The 16,356-nt window shown below is 35.3% G+C and overlaps 1 long non-coding RNA gene across 2 annotated transcripts in view; it reads left to right on the top strand.

The window, feature by feature from the left end:
• The window catches only part of LOC145669100 (uncharacterized), a 45,578-nt gene extending 42,528 nt beyond the window's left edge, over window positions 1-3,050 (top strand). Inside the window, exons 2-3 of one of the 2 annotated variants that reach the window (XR_014128131.1) lie at window positions 1,276-1,407; window positions 2,900-3,050. This is a non-coding gene — a long non-coding RNA (uncharacterized LOC145669100). Of the gene's footprint in view, window positions 1-1,272; window positions 1,408-2,899 lie in introns of both variants that reach the window. The other variant, XR_014128130.1, reaches the window with a different exon arrangement.
• Window positions 3,051-16,356: the final 13,306 nt, after the last annotated feature.

Genomic DNA, 16,356 nt, shown 5'->3' with positions numbered 1-16,356 from the left:
ATTACTTACGTTTATATTTTGGCAATTTTTGTACCCCTAAAAGGGAACGATGTAGACCATCCAAATTTATCATGATACATATTGAGGACCTGTACTATAATACCAAATGTTTAAATTGGGCAATTTCCAAAATTTAAGGGGTGGGCCAAGGTACCCCTCCCAATTTTTTAAAGGGGTGCACAAATGTACCTATGTCTTATGATAGGTAATGGACCCCTATACATGACCATATAATCATATAAGGTAATAGGAGCTCATCCAAGGAGATAAATTAGGTCGAAAACCAAACACGTGGTACAACGTATTGCTTACGTTTATAGTTTTGGCAATTTTGTACCCCTAGAAGGGAACGAGGTAGACCACGCAAATTTATCATAATACATATTAGGGTCCTGTACTATAATACCCAATGTTTAAATTGGTCAATTTCCAAAATTTAAGGGGTGGGCCATGGTACCCCTCCCAAATTTTTCAAGGGGTGCATTAATATACCCATGTCTTATGAAAGGTAATGGACCCCTGTATACGCCCATATAACTATATAGGGTAATAATACCTCATCAAAGGGGATAAATTAGGTCAAAAACCCCCGAAATTTGAATTTTTGGCAATTTTTTACCCATGAAAGGGAACGACATAGACACCCAATACTGATAGAGGTACATACTATGGTCCTAGGCTACCACACCAAATTTTTAGATTTGGCAATTTCCGAAATTTAAGGGGGGTGGTCCTATGTACCCCTGCCAAAATTTAGGGGGTGGGCCAAGGTACCCCTGCCAAAATTTAGAGGGGGTGGTCCTAGGTACCCCTAGGTCATTGACCCCTGGCCTTGGGGCCCCTCATTGAGGATAATCCAAAGTTAGGCCAAGTGGGGCGATTACTACTGCCGCAATTACGAACGTTTCGGAACCAAATTTTGCCCAAAAATTGATAGTTGCAGTACAATATGTTGGTTGAGTGTGAAACTTAGAATAATTCTTTAAAAAAATGGCTGCCACGTGTACTTGTAGGAAATGATTGGGACCAGAGTTCGTACAAAAAATTAGATATTTACGATATCTGAGTTCAATGTGAAAATCGACATGATTCAACAAACTGCTTTGAAAGTAGAGGTCGTTTGAAATGTTAAAAGAATCTACCTGTTCTTTGCGGCCCTGTTCCAAAAAGCGTATTTTTTAATGTATGACGGTGAATATGATCTTAATATTTTGAATAATCTGCGAAAGTTTTCATTTGAGTTTATTTTTCTTTATTTATTTTTTTTCTCAGCAGAAGTTACAGAAGGTCGACCAAGTTCAGATGGAAATACATCACCTGACAATCAGCTGTTAGAAGGCGGAACATCAAGAATAATTTCGAACTCGACCTATCCACAGTCGTCCACAGTTTCAGAATGCTCGTGCAGTAAGTTACTTTGATTGATTTTAATATTACATTTTTGCCAAAATTTTATTTTTTTCGTGTTGTTTACATAATATTAAAATTTTGAGTTATACGTTCGTTTTAACCATCGCAGCTATGCAACGCAGGACCGAATGAATAACTTTGGATTCCAACCACCCTCAGAACTTTAATGAAGTAACAGTTCATGAAGTGACAGATTTGTTCTCACGTTTCTCCAGCATTTTATTTTGCCTGAACAGAAGCTGAATTACAAAGCATTCCCATTATTCATGGCAATCAAATTGCAATTATGTACCCACGCCTCCAAAAGAGCATATCCATCTTATTCTGCATATGATCTAACATCAGACAACCAACCATGAGTGAATGATATGAGGTTTAAGAATTACAAAGGCTTTAGAAGATATTTTGTAATTCTGAAACCCTGAAACCGCCCACTATGGTTTGTTGTCTAATATTAAAGAATGTGCAGAATAAGGATGCATTTGCTCTTCTGGAAGTCTGGGTACAAACTCTACTATCTTAGCTGGCACAATGACACGCTGGTGACTCCATGTAAATAGTCCGTTTCCTTTAATCTTAATTTAGTTTTCCCTGAGTTTCTTTTGCTTCATGCCTGATGAAAGACATAGCTCTGTTCGAAAAATCCCTTCTAAAGTTTTAATTGTTAAAAGTAGTTGTGGTACATGCCAGTTCAGGCAAATTAACACGTATCTACATTAGGTAGGCATTTTCGTGTTTTTTCAGCTTGATCTGAATATAGGCTCACCTAGTTGGTAGGTATTACAAGAATGTAATAGTGTAATTAAAACAAAGAGACACACTTGATAAGTATATAAACACTGGAGGATAATAAAAATCACTTAAATATCTGGAGAAATAAAACTTCCCGTAGTTATCTTTTTTTCTTCTACTTTCGACTTTTAGAGAATAGTTGTGTAGTACAAAGTAACGTAGTACAATTTTAACATATATGAATACTGTACTATATGTTATTTTACATTAAATATTTACAATGTTAAAATATATGTTATTAACTTCTCAGTACCTTTGTTTAAGAAAACATTTTCTGGGGTTGGACGTAGGGCCAACATATTCACATGATTTTGGACGTAACTTAATGTCAAGGGTTTCAGTAAAAATCAAGTATTTACCAAGATGTGAGTGAGAGTAAATTAAAAATTACTTACTTCTTTTGTACTCAAGGTTTATTTTATTTATTTACTATCTCTTTTTCTTTTTATTTTAAAATACAACAACCCTAGATATACTTAGGTCACTTATTCCCAATTTAAACAGCAAATGGTGTGTTTATGGTATTCTGGCGCTTCGGCCTACTGTCCCTTTCCACCGCCTATCTTTTCTAACAAGTATTTTCTTTCATCCAAAAATTCATACACGTCATGTTTAAACACAACAAGAACATAATATTTGAGAGTAATTATTACAAAAATTTGAGTATTAATTTTCTCCCATTTTGTTTTCATTCTAGGTTTTGCAGTAGTTGCAAGACACCTTGCAGAAATGAAAAATATGCTAATAGATTTAAGCAATGATGTTTGTTTACTGAAGGACCAATTAAAAACGGCAAATTCTACATCGCCTGCAAAAGTGAACTTACCGGAAAACTGCGCAATTCCATGTACACCTTGTCTCAAAAAGGTTGAGCGCATTCTTTACTGGTGTTTTGAGGCAATAATTTTCTAAGTTCAGCTTCGGGTATCTTCGGGAAAAAGTAAGCCAGGTTCGAGCCTCCAAGCCAGCCTTTGCAATCGGGAAAAAGTTTGCAGATGTGTTTTTCTTTTTTAAATATAATAAGACTTGTTACCAAGTGTTTAAAAAAGCAACATTGATTGAAATACTTAATGATACAATATTTCGAAACCTTTTTTTTCAATGTCAGCACATGCTTGTTTGTCATTTAGCTCTCCATACGTAATGGAACATTTAAATACGTTAAAGAATCTTTCCATATGTAAAAGAATGCTCAAAGTTAAGAAATAGAACATAATTATCGCCTGAGTACTAAAATAAAAGTCAAAATAGAACAGAAACAGCGTTTGTAATGGATATGAATGTCATAATTATCTTGAGATCCGTTATACATCGCTAGAAGGTTGTGTTAGCTCATTGGTAACCTGTCGGATTTCAAATCATAAGGTTGAGGGTTCGAATCCCGTCTAGGCTAATCCTTTTTTAAAATTATATTTTCCGCAATGCATGAAAAATTATATAAAATAATTACATTAGCATACATAAGTTGTGTATATATAACATAATCATTGCAGAACATAGTAATTATTATGTTTAAAATATAACATCTGAGATAATTTTCACAGTAGGTCGGTATTATATATGAGGATGTAAATACAAGTTAAGAAACTCGTTCAACAGCAAATAAATAAATCATGTAGTGTATTTATTTGCAGCTATTTGTCATATAGAGGGTAATTCTCAACATTCATAATACAGAATGTCATTTATGTTCTTGAAAAGTTATTCGATGCATAAACAGAAGGTATAAACAGAGAATCCAAAGTCGGAACGCTCGCAAAAAAAAATCATGAACCCCAAAGGTCACGTGAGCAGACTGGAATTGTCCTTATGAAGCATGCCACAGCAGAAAGTCTTTACATAGATTTTCAATTCAATTCCTGATATATGCTTTTGCAATGTGGAGGTGGTGATGCCTTGAGTCGCCCTCTCTCGCTCGCTCACTCTCTATTTATACAGAATATAAAAGTGGATTTATGTGTGTATTTCAACATAATTCTGATATATCTAGAGCAATTTTAACTATATTTCTTACAGTCTGGAAAAAGAGTACTGTCGGGATACATATCAAAAATGCTAGAAACGGGTCGATATTAGTATCGAATCTATAGTTTCGTGGTCGCTTAGGTGAATAGTTCTACTTTCAATTCAAGTCCAATTAAGCTTCCATTAGCACCCAGGGTGGTTACGTAGCGACATAAAGATATCGAAATCATTCGATATTAGAATCGAAACGTAAGTTTTCAGCGCCGCTAACAGTGCAGCATTTCCCATTAGTCCACATTAGTCTACATTTCACATTAGTCCCATTGCCTAGAGGGCAACATATTTGCAGAGTGCAAAGTTTAAAACTTGAATAATATTTTAATTTTTTCCGTATGAAAAAGTTATAAATCAAGAGCAAATATACTATTTCACGAACAATCCTATTTTACTATTCTAATATGTTTAATAATAGCGTAAGAAATCTAATAGTAATTCAGAACATGTTTCACAGTTGTTATTTTTTGTTACATAGTTGTAGCTGTAGCATGTAGTGAGTGGAATTTAACTGTAATAAATTCACTAATTAACCATATTCGAATTAAGTTTTATTTTTAAGTTTGGGATGAAGGGGTGGAGAAATATGTAGTTATTGGGGGCACCGAGCTTTTCTACATTTTACTTTCAAGATCTCCATTTTTCTTTTGTCATTTGTTCCTAATAAAAAAAAAGTTCAGTCACTTTTGGATTGTCATAGGATAGTAAGAGTTGGATTTTGGGATGCAGCCTGTGAGATTCTAGAGGAGTTAACTGCTTGAAAAAATATTTTTGAATCATCTGTAACATATGAAATAAGGATATGTATCATAAAAAAATGAAAGTAACTATGTCTGCGTAATCATCACGGTCAAATTGCAAAGTCAAATGAATTGACGTTTGGAATATAATCAGGCTCCATTCCCAACTGGGAAGTTACCATACGCGTGTCACTTTCATTATAATACATATCCTTAGGGGGAGTAGAAGTCCGAATTTTTGCGAAAAATTTAGTATCTTACAAGCCGTTCAACTGAGAGCTGGAATTCAACATATAACTCTTTATTAAAAATAAAGAAAATATGTCCTGGCATTTTTTAAAATTATCTTTTATGAGCGGGGGGACGGGGGTGCATTTTCTATATATTGGAAATTGGTAGTGGGTTGATTTGTAAAAATAATCGAAAACGATTGATATTAGTTGAAAAACAAATTGAGTAATGCAAACTAAAGTTCTTTTTGAACTTTATACCCGCTGCTTTCTATTTATAATTGCTGAAGCTGGTGTTTAATGTATGGAGCGTTCCGAGCATAAGGCAATCAAGCCATAAAGTTAGAGAAAAATGGCCATAAAATTTGTATTCTAAACTTAATTACATGGGCATTTTCAATTAGTACGGCATGCTTAATTATATAGAAAATTAGTTTCTCTCTCTCTCTCTCTCTCTCTTTTTTTTTACGTTGGTCTACTTTTCCTTGATTTGAAACTTTCAAATTTCACCCTATTTTCTACTGAAATGTGTCTGTAAGGCAACAAAGAAATAATTATATATGATAAATTTAAATTCATTTTAATTTGGAAGATGAGAAACACTTTGCCATTATATATCGTAAAGGTCAGACCCACCAGTATTGTAACAGAGAGGTGCTTGAGCCATTGACGGTAGAAATTCAAACTCCGATAAGTGATAATTTCACAGTCTTGTTTTATTACAAGTGTAACCTCTTTAGTCAATGGAGAGGAGGACGTGGGCCATCGGTTAGAGTTGATGTCGATGGGTTTTGGTGGGTCGGAGTTGGTCGCAATGGTTCAGAGTGGTTCATAGTTGGTGGTGGATCAGAGTGGATCACGATGGTTAATGGGTCAGAGTGGGCCAATGGGGCATTTGGGTGGTGGGTCATAGTGGGTCATGGTGGGTCGTGGATCAAATTTTCATTGACCCACACCATCTCTGGTTAAAATTGTACTAAAGATAAGAGGCACCGAAGATGCATGTCGGTTATTATGCTGAAATTTTGCGCATGGATAGTACTCCACCACGAAGCAATAAATCTGAAACGGTTCACGGTATCACCTTCTAGAACTCGAGATGTAGGGGTTTGTCTGATTGGCTAAATTAAGACGTCAATGATTTATCCTTCAACAACCAAGCTTTTTATGATCGTTTCCGTGGGGAAGTCAGGAGAACACGTGCCTAGTAATCGTAATATTGATAGTTTGCGTCCACCCCGGGTATTTGTTTTGTGTTTTTTTGATTCACCTAAATATAAACAAATCACACATATAGGCATTTTGACATATTTTGGGAGAGTAATTTTGTGGTTCGTTGGCGTTTCATCGCGTCTCTGCTGCTGGTGGTAAAGTTTTCAAAATGGAACTTGGGCCACCACGGATCGTCGCTGCGGGGCCACCAATTTCTGGCGAGAGGTCAATAGTTGACCATCTGTAGTCCACCGACGCTTACAGCTTAGAGTAATGAACGATGTCTTTGCCTTGTAGAGTTCATGACTACCGACGTCGGCAGTCAACTAGCTTTTAGTATTCCTTTACTAACCATCTATTGTTCATGTTTGTACACGGTGTTGTCATAATAATAATAATAATAATAATAATAATAATAATAATAATAATAATAATAATAATAATAATAATTATTATTATTATTATTATTATTATTATTATTATTATTATTATTATTATTATTATTATTATTTGTAGTAATAGTAGTATAATTGATGATAGAATAATTATTGTCTATGTATTGTCTAGGTAGGACTACACACAGGATTTGGCTCGTTTTGGTTCGACTTGACTCTAATCCGAGTCGAGTTGGAAGATATTTTTCGTGCCGAGGCCAAGAGTAGACCTCAAAGATGTCTGTTTCGAGTCGAGTCGAGTTTCAAAGAAAAGTCGTTCGTGCCCATCCCTACTAATGAGAGCTTAATCGGAGTTAAGCGAAATTGAAAGTCTCACTATTTATCTAAGCGACCCCGAAAACTATGAATCTAATATCGATCATTTTCTAGCAATCTTTTATATGTATCCCCCTCCCATTCACCATAGGTAACCCGACAGCACTCTTTTTGAAACTATAAGAAATGTGGTTAAAATTACTCTAGGCCAGTGGTTCTCAATCTAATTCCTATCACGATCCCCTTTTATCACACGCTCTTGCCAGCGACCCTTTTATAATTTGTTTTATAATAAGCTTGTGTGAGATTTTTAACATACCTATTTCTATAATAGTAGAATCCATTTTTTTGTTTATAGTGAACAGTGCCATGGAAAATCAGTGCCCGGGGCGAGAGTATAGTACGATGTCACCGTATATATGAGTGACGTCGACAGACTAGCTACGAAGCGCCACCATGGTTGGCACGAAGCTCAATAACATTTTCAAAATAAACCCTACCTTTCCTTAATTTTGAGCACATTTTATTACGTTTTTCCTTCTATTTTACACATGTGCACATGTACTTTCCTAACATGAGTAACACACTTCCTCCGAAATGTGTGGCCCCTTTTTTCGGCGCCCGGCACTGACAGTGGATACAGTAACTGTAATATATATATTCCCAACGACGAAGGTGCTGGTTCAAGATGGATGTTAAACTCCTTCATTGAAGAGGCCATTAACGTATCCGATCTAAGCCCACAACTTCTTGACCAAATAATAGAATGATCATGCGACAAGTCTTTGCAACTGGTTTTTTGTAACGAAGACTTGGACAAGTTCTGCCTGATGAGGAGAGAAGAATATCCTGGTCTGGGGATTGCTGCTTTAAAAGTAATAATTCCATTTGCTATATCGTACTTGTGCGAAAGTGTGTTTTTTTTATGGTAAACATTAAAACAAAGATAAGAAATCGCTTATCAGTTGAAAATGGTTTGATAATGTTCGTCATGAAGATTGAACCGGACATTGCTGCACTAGTGAAATTACACCATGCTTAGGTATCTCATTAGGTTTTAATTTTAATTGTATTTCAATGTGCAGGTTTTGTTGCGTGTGTATTTTTCTAGTATTTCTATATACAGTTCTCATTAGTTTTATATCATACCTCTTTGATTTAAATTCATTTTTAAACAACTCTACTAACTAACTAACTCTATGGCCTATGGAACCCGGAGGTTCAATGCCGCGTTCACAAAAGCTCTACACTGACTTCTATCCTTAGCCAATTGGATCCAGTTTCTACTTTGTATCCTTATCTCAGCGAGATCCATCTTTTTAATATTGTCCTCCCATCTGCGCCTAGGTCTTCCTAATGGTCGTTTTCCGATTGGTCTTCCAGTCAAGATTTTGAAAGCGTTTCTACTTTCTTCCATTCTAGCTACATGACCTGCCCACCTAAGCCTTCTAGACTTGACGACCCTAACAATGTTGGGTAACCGTATACATTATGTAGTTCCTCGTTATGAAGTTTCCGCCATTCCCCATTCCCGTTCCTCTTGGGTCCGAATATTCGTCTAAGGATCTTGTTCTCAAATACTTTCAGTCTATGTTCTTCCCTCAGAGTAAGCGACCATGTTTCGCAACCATACAGAACAACAGGTATGATTATCGTTTTGTATATTTTAAGCGTCAAATTTCTCGACAGAATTCGCGACGACAAGAGACTTTGAACCGAATAGTAACACGAATTCTACACCCTTTGAAAATGTTCAGTAGACTTATTTTTTATTGTTCTTTACAGTGTGTATAAAAAATAAAAGTATGTTTATCAGAACAAAATTAAAAATAATATTTAAAAATAATTTCTGGTATTAGATTCTAACTATATTTATCTCTTCCGCCTATCTTCGCGATCCCCTAGGGGCCGCGACTCCCAGGTTGGGAAACCCTGCTCTAGGCATACATGAGTTATGTTAGAACATACATACATACACTTTTATGTGTATAAATGCAGATAAGAGAGAGTTGAAAGAGAGCGATTAAGGAATTGCCGCTCTCAATCTCTTCACTTTACTTTTGCGATTCGCGAATTTCTTGCGTGACAATTTGGGGCTAGCTAGTTTTTTGTCTTGGACCACGATCCGATTTTCGATATGCTCTACCTAAATGCTGTAATGCGAATATTGAGAAGTTATCTGCGATGAAAGTAGCTGCAAATAAATATATTACATAACTTATTTATTGCTATTACACGATTTTTTAAAATTTGTATTCAATATTCACACATAACACACCGACGTTCTGTCAATACCTCAGATGTTATATTTTAAAGATAAGAATTACTTATGTCGTGAAATGATATGAATATATATATTCAACTGATATATACAACTGATGATATGAATATATATATTCAACTGATATATACAACTGATGAATTGTAATGTAACTGTTTTACATAATTTTCATGCATTGAGGAAAGCAGAATATCATAAAAGAATTTCACCTGGACGGGTATCGAACTCACGATTTAAGCGCTCGGTGGTGTACCACTGAGCTAATATGACCGCTTTTCGGAAGCTGCTTCTGAAATATAACTGAGCTCATACGTAAATGCTCTTTTCCGTATGGAAATCACAATGACGAAACGAGAGTGTGAATACATAGTCTCGAAATATTGTATCATTAAGTATTTCAATGTTACTTTTTTGTACACTTAATACCATTTCAACATGTCTTATTATATTTAACAGAAGGAAAAACATATCTGTACATTTTATCCCGATTGCTAAGGTTGGCTTGGAGGTTCGAACCAGCAGCTTTAGTTTACTGTTTTCAGAAGATACCCGAAGTTGGACTTCGAAAGTGTTTGTCTCAAAACAGCTATCATCATATCGCTCAATCTGTTTGGTATATGGTATATGTTTTTATACGTGTAAAGTCAGTATAACAATTCATTCTTTAAACAGCTTTTCGTATGTATTAATATTCCTTTATAAAAACTGTTTTTAATATTATTATTACGGCGCACCATTTTCAGATTTCTTTCGCGAGTCGTTGACCAAGTCGTTCCCCACCATCGTTGCCAGACTCACAGCTCGGAATTATTCCAAAACCTGATCGAACTTATGTTAGATTCGGTCAAATTATGCTAGATCCTCACAATTACTAATTCAGGAGTTTAAAAAAACGAAGTTGAGATACGATAACGTAACTTAAAATACACAGAGAGCAAGAATGCATGGATAGAACTCAATACTTCACGCACCAAAATTTTAACTCAACTAAATTAATGCAGTCGTTGCCAGATTCAATGGCGTATATGTCGTATAAATGAATGCAACGTTTTTGTTTACATATTTTGAAAGTAAATTACTTCGCAGCATAAGCGGAGTTGGGAATCGTCTGCTGGGGAGGGGGGGGGCAGATTTTTGGTCGGTCTCGGAGCTGTCATTTCAGGAATAAATATGATCATGAAGTCAGAAATAAAGATGGTGAAGTTGTCAAAAAGTTGGGGGGAGAATGGCCCCCATAGCTCCGCCCATGCGTCGGAGTTAAAGGATTAGAAAACTCTGGGTGGAGCCACAAAAAAGCCCAAAGACGTTTCGAACTTACCTCGAAAAATAAGACTGCCTGTATGGTTTACCGACTGTATGAATCAATGGAAGAGGATACATTACTACCGTTCTTTTTCTTCCCACGACCAACTTCTCCAGGTTTTACGGCTTTTTGATAACTTGCTGAAATTGTGCTAGATTTGGGCAGGATGCTAAAAGCAAGATGCTAGATGCTAGAGACATGCAAATTATGCTAGATCTAGCATCATTATGCTAGATCTGGCAACGCTGTTCCCCACAATAGGCGTGTCGTGCAAGTAACCAATCACACGTCAGGTACTAGCTTTTACCTATTGCTCCCTTCTCACAGCTCAGAACATTGGTAACTATGGATAGACGTACAGCAGTAATTACTTTATGGGAGTTGGAAGGTTATTCTGCAACTGCAGCTAGCAGGCGAGTAGGTGTCCCGGCCTCTACAGGAAGGCGATGGATTCGGAAATATGGTGCTACAGGTCAGACTGATAATTTACGATCCCCTGGTCGTCCGCATGTGTCAACCGAAGCCCAAGATGCGAGATTAGTAAACGAAGCCCGGTTAGACCCACTAAGGACGTCTAGACAGCTAAGGGAAGTTTCTCTCTTTCCTGGTAGTAAGCATACAGCTCTGCGAAGGCTTCGTCATGCTGGGTTACGTGGCCGTGTTGCTGCCGTGAAGGAAAAACTCTCAGGCGACCACAAAATTTACCGTCTTGCGTTTGCACAGGCGAATGTGGGTCTCAATTGGGAAAACGTAGTTTTCTCAGATGAATCCATATTCACAACATCAAAGGAGGGACGCCGTTTTGTGTATCGTCCGAGAGGCACCCGATATGACCATGGATATGTGGCTGCTTGCAATCGCAGTGGCCATGTATCTATTTTATGTTGGGGTTGGATTTCCAGTCGCGGAGCAGGACAGCTTCATAGAATTGAAGGACATCTGGACAATGCTCAGTACTTAGACATTATCAGTAATATCATGGTGCTATCTGTACGAGTATTTCAGCCTGATGGTGTAATTCAGTTCCAGCAATACCAGTCGCCAATACATACTTCCCGTGTGATTCAGGAATGGTTCGCAGGGCACCCTGAGATTGATTTAATCGACTGGCTGCTCGTGGAGCAGACCTCAATCTCATGGAAAATATGTGGGCAGAAGTGAAGCGTACTCTAAGGGAAAGTTGGCCTGAGGCAGATCCACAAAGAACTCAGGATGACCTGTGGCATCTTGTTTCCGAAGCATGGCTGGAGGTAGGGAAAGGAGATAGATTTGTCACCCATGTAATAGATTCCATGCCCAGAAGAATGGAGCGTGTAATAAATTCAAAAGGGTCTTGGACACAATATTAATGTCCCCGCCTTAACTCCCGAAACCAGCCCTCTTCAGGGCTATCTAAACATTTCTGAAAATATTTCTAGAAGTAAACCACTCCTTGTATCCGATTTCTGTGCAATCCTACCAAGAAAAGAATGATAATTAGCTGTAGGCTTTGAACTCAAGACCTCTTTGTTGGCAAGTCCGTACTCTACCAGTGAGCTAACATGAACACGCAAACCCAATCTGAAGAAACACGATTTTCAATTTCTGGTATTCGATGACAATGATGCTCATATACTTGGCAAATGTTGTATTCAACTTGGGATATTCCGCAACACACACACACATAAACAAAACGAAAGAGAGAGAGAGAGAGAGAGAGATGAATATACAAAAGCATATTCAACGTATTCGAATGAGACTCTAAGTAACGACATTCCGTTCTAAAGAGAATTTGTGTTTCTTCCCGTGACGTTAAGGGGATCGGGAAAAGTTATGTGTCTTGAAGCAGGATACGACTTTGGATACTCTGTTTATACACTTTCTATATCCGTAGGAATATATTGTATTTCACGAATGTAAATGACATGCTGTAATGAGAATATTGAGAAGTTACATCTGTATGACAAATAGATGCAAATAAATACACTAAATAACTTATTTATTGCTATTAAATGATTTTCCTTATTGCTATTAAATGATTTTCCTAACTTGTATTTACATCCTCATATATAATACCGACCTACTGTGAAAATTATCTCAGATGTTATATTTTAAACATAATAATTACTATGTTCTGCAATGATTATGTTATATATACACAACTTATGTATGCTAATGTAATTATTTTATATAATTTTTCATGCATTGCGGAAAATATAATTTTAAAAAAAGTATTAGCCTAGACGGGACTCGAACCCTCAACCTTATGATTTGAAATCCGACAGCTTACCAATGAGCTAACACAACCTTCTAGCGATGTATAACGGATCTCAAGATAATTATGACATTCATATCCATTACAAACGCTGTTTCTGTTCTACTTTGACTTTTATTTTAGTACTCAGGCGATAATTATGTTCTATTTCTTAACTATGAGCATTCTTTTACATATGGAAAGATTCTTAAACGTATTTAAATGCTCCATTACGTATAGAGAGCTAAATGACAAACAAGCATGTGCAAGGTTTCGAAATATTGTATCATTAAGTATTTCAATCAATGTTGCTTTTTTAAACACTTGGTAACAAGTCTTATTATATTTAAAAGAAGAAAAACACATCTGCAAACTTTTTCCCGATTGCAAAGGCTGGCTTGGAGGTTCGAACCTGGCTTACTTTTTCCCGAAGATACCCGGAGCTGGACTTAGAAAATTTTTGCCTCAAAGCACCAATAAAGAATGCGCTCAACCTTTTTGAGACAAGGTGTACATCAGTAGTTGACGTGTTAAACTTGGAAGAATGGCTTCAAGTACGTGATAATGCAACGACTCTGGTAAGCTTGTGTTCTAAATAATAGTATATTTGCATTTTTACGCTAATTTTGTTTCCGTACATCAATATTTAAAAATTGAATTAAGGAGACAAATTAAATATCATTCAAGCTGTTTATTTTAATGAACATCTTGCCAATTTTAGATACTTTATTCATTCCGGAAAGTAGTATTCATAAAACCAGTTTGGGGCCACTTCCTCAAACCAGGCTTTTTTATATATGAAATCCCCCAGCATAGAATCACATCGAAAATTACAAATCCACTACTAACCATAGTACTTTAACAAAGTAAATTGAGTAATTGCACTGCATATAGATATTTATGACATTTAAAAATCAAACAAAGAATGAATTAATTATTTTGAATATTTTATATTTAATAAATCATGAAAAAGTGTGTAATTTGTGGAGAATTAAAACAATACCAAGAGTTCTCTAGAAATGGTAATACAAGACGAGATGAGTGTAAAGCATGCCGGAATAAAATGAGCAAACAAAATGATGAAACAGAAAAAATAGGTGCGTTTGCTTATCATGTTGTAAATCCTGAACAATTATCTGAAAAAGAATTTAGAGACTTACAAAACGAATTGAATGATATCAAACTAATGTTTTTAGAATTTTACATCGACTATAAGAATGGAAAAGTTCAACTTGATGAAAGAGCAAAATATCATCTTAATAAAATACACGAGCTGTGGAATAATGCATTACCCTATAAGAATTTAGACTACTATTTCAGTTTTAAGAACCATCATATCTTTATCAATCATATTAATAATAACAAGTGGATTGATTATATGAATGCATTTTTGAAATGGAGGGTAAGGATGATGCCTTATTCAAATTGGGAGTAAAGATAAATAAACTACTGTTTTTATGACATTTAAAATCATAAAAACTTACATCTAAAACTTATAACTTATAGTGCTGTCTTTGATTGAAAAAATAGTTTTTGTTTGATCGAAATCCGTTCACAGATGGCTGAATGATGATAAGTTAAAAAGTTAAGTATGTTGATTCGCTCTTACATACTAACACACAACCTGCTCAGCTACATATATAAAAATTGCCTGAAGCATGCATGCATACTACCATCCCACACAGCCAGTCTAGCTGCAGCAGACACCAGATGGCAGTTGAGAGAAGAAGAATGAGCATATATGTACATGAGATTTATAGTCTCTTTCTCTTTCCTTGTTCTCATATCAACATACATATATACATTAGCCTCTTCCTTCAACAGAGCTTCTAGCTAGCAGTGGACACCAGATGGAGCTATTAATGATGTAATCGCACGGCGTGAGACTACGCAATAACTATGATATAATCCCACCGCATGGGACTACGTAATAACTATGATGTTCGTTGATACACGTCATTATATCCTTCCACCTTCAGTAAGAAAGAGAGAGAATGACTTATATATAGCTCAACATGATTTCCTCAAATAAAAGAAAGAAATTCACAACTCGCATGCTGTTCTCACAAGACGACTTACCATGCAGTGTATCCAACCCAATATATTTTTTCGGAACGTTCCAGGATTTTAATTTTTCAAGATATCGCTTTAAAACATATCGGGATGAATTCACCCCACTACTAATAAATATGATAATTGTTAAAAGTGAGTTGGCAACACTTTCAGTGCCACCCCCAAATAACGTTATTAATTAATTCCTCGGCTCCTAATTAACCGATTTCAAAAATTCAAACTGCAAATGAATACTAATAACATAATCAATTTTCTAAAATGCATAAATGGTTACATAACCCACAGGATACTTTTCCCTTTTTCAATATCTCCACAAAATTTCAACAAATCGAAAAAAAAATACTATCATAATTAGAATAAAATTTTAAGACTGTTTTAAAGAATAACATTTTCCCGAAAACTCAAAAATAAACCCGTAAAAAATTCCCGAAATTTTGAACTTGCCGTAAGATCGTCAAATATTAACCGATTTTCAAAATTCAAACGACAATCAATAGACAAATAAATTTCCTATTTATTGAATGTCTTACAAATTGCATAACTCTAAGGATATAATTACAAAAAACTCAAATAAATCCCTTATTTATACATGTATCTTTAAAATTCAAATGACATTTTGTTCTGTATATCCAAAGGTCTTAGTTTTTTATAGTCTGATACTATAAAAACAATTATACACCTAAAATTACAAGTTCGGATATTGATAATGAAATCAAAAACACTTATACACTTAAAACATACTTAAAGTTACAAATTCGGATACTGATAATGGAATCTTCTGCTAACTTCGTTCTCTGTAGGAAACAATGACTTCTTAAACTCTGTCCACTGATCATAATTCAAGCTGAATAGACAGCCGTTAATATCAAAAACAACTTGAACTTCGGTCTGCACATTTTTCACAATTACATTGAAATTATTAGTAAGTATAAATTTCTTTTGAGGATCCATTCTATTCACTCCATTTTTTACTTCTGACAACATATTTTTTATCATTTTTATTATTTTTTGGATTCACATACAGAACTCAACAGTTGGATAATTATCTTTTAAACCAGTGTATTTGATTTTTATTCCATCTTTAACGATCTCATCAATCATTTTATCTGTTAAGTGTTTTGTAAATCTAGGTGGAAGAAATACCTTAAACTCTTCACATTCAACTAAAACACTCTTTCCAAACTTAGTTTTAATCTTTTCCATTTTCACAATCTTATATTCTGTATTTAATTCTAATACTCTTAATCCAATAACCTGTTTTTGTTCAAGACTTCCAAGTTTATTTAAAAGTTCAATATGACTCGCCATCGTATTTATTATATTAAAACTTTTTAAAAATCAGTTTCTAATAGC

This window comes from Thermobia domestica, chromosome 13 (assembly GCF_964235325.1).
Source record: "Thermobia domestica chromosome 13, izTheDome1.hap1.1, whole genome shotgun sequence".
Lineage (NCBI taxonomy): Eukaryota > Metazoa > Arthropoda > Insecta > Zygentoma > Lepismatidae > Thermobia > Thermobia domestica.
Note: the sequence above shows the minus strand (reverse complement) of the source record. Positions and strands in the feature narration are given on the sequence as shown.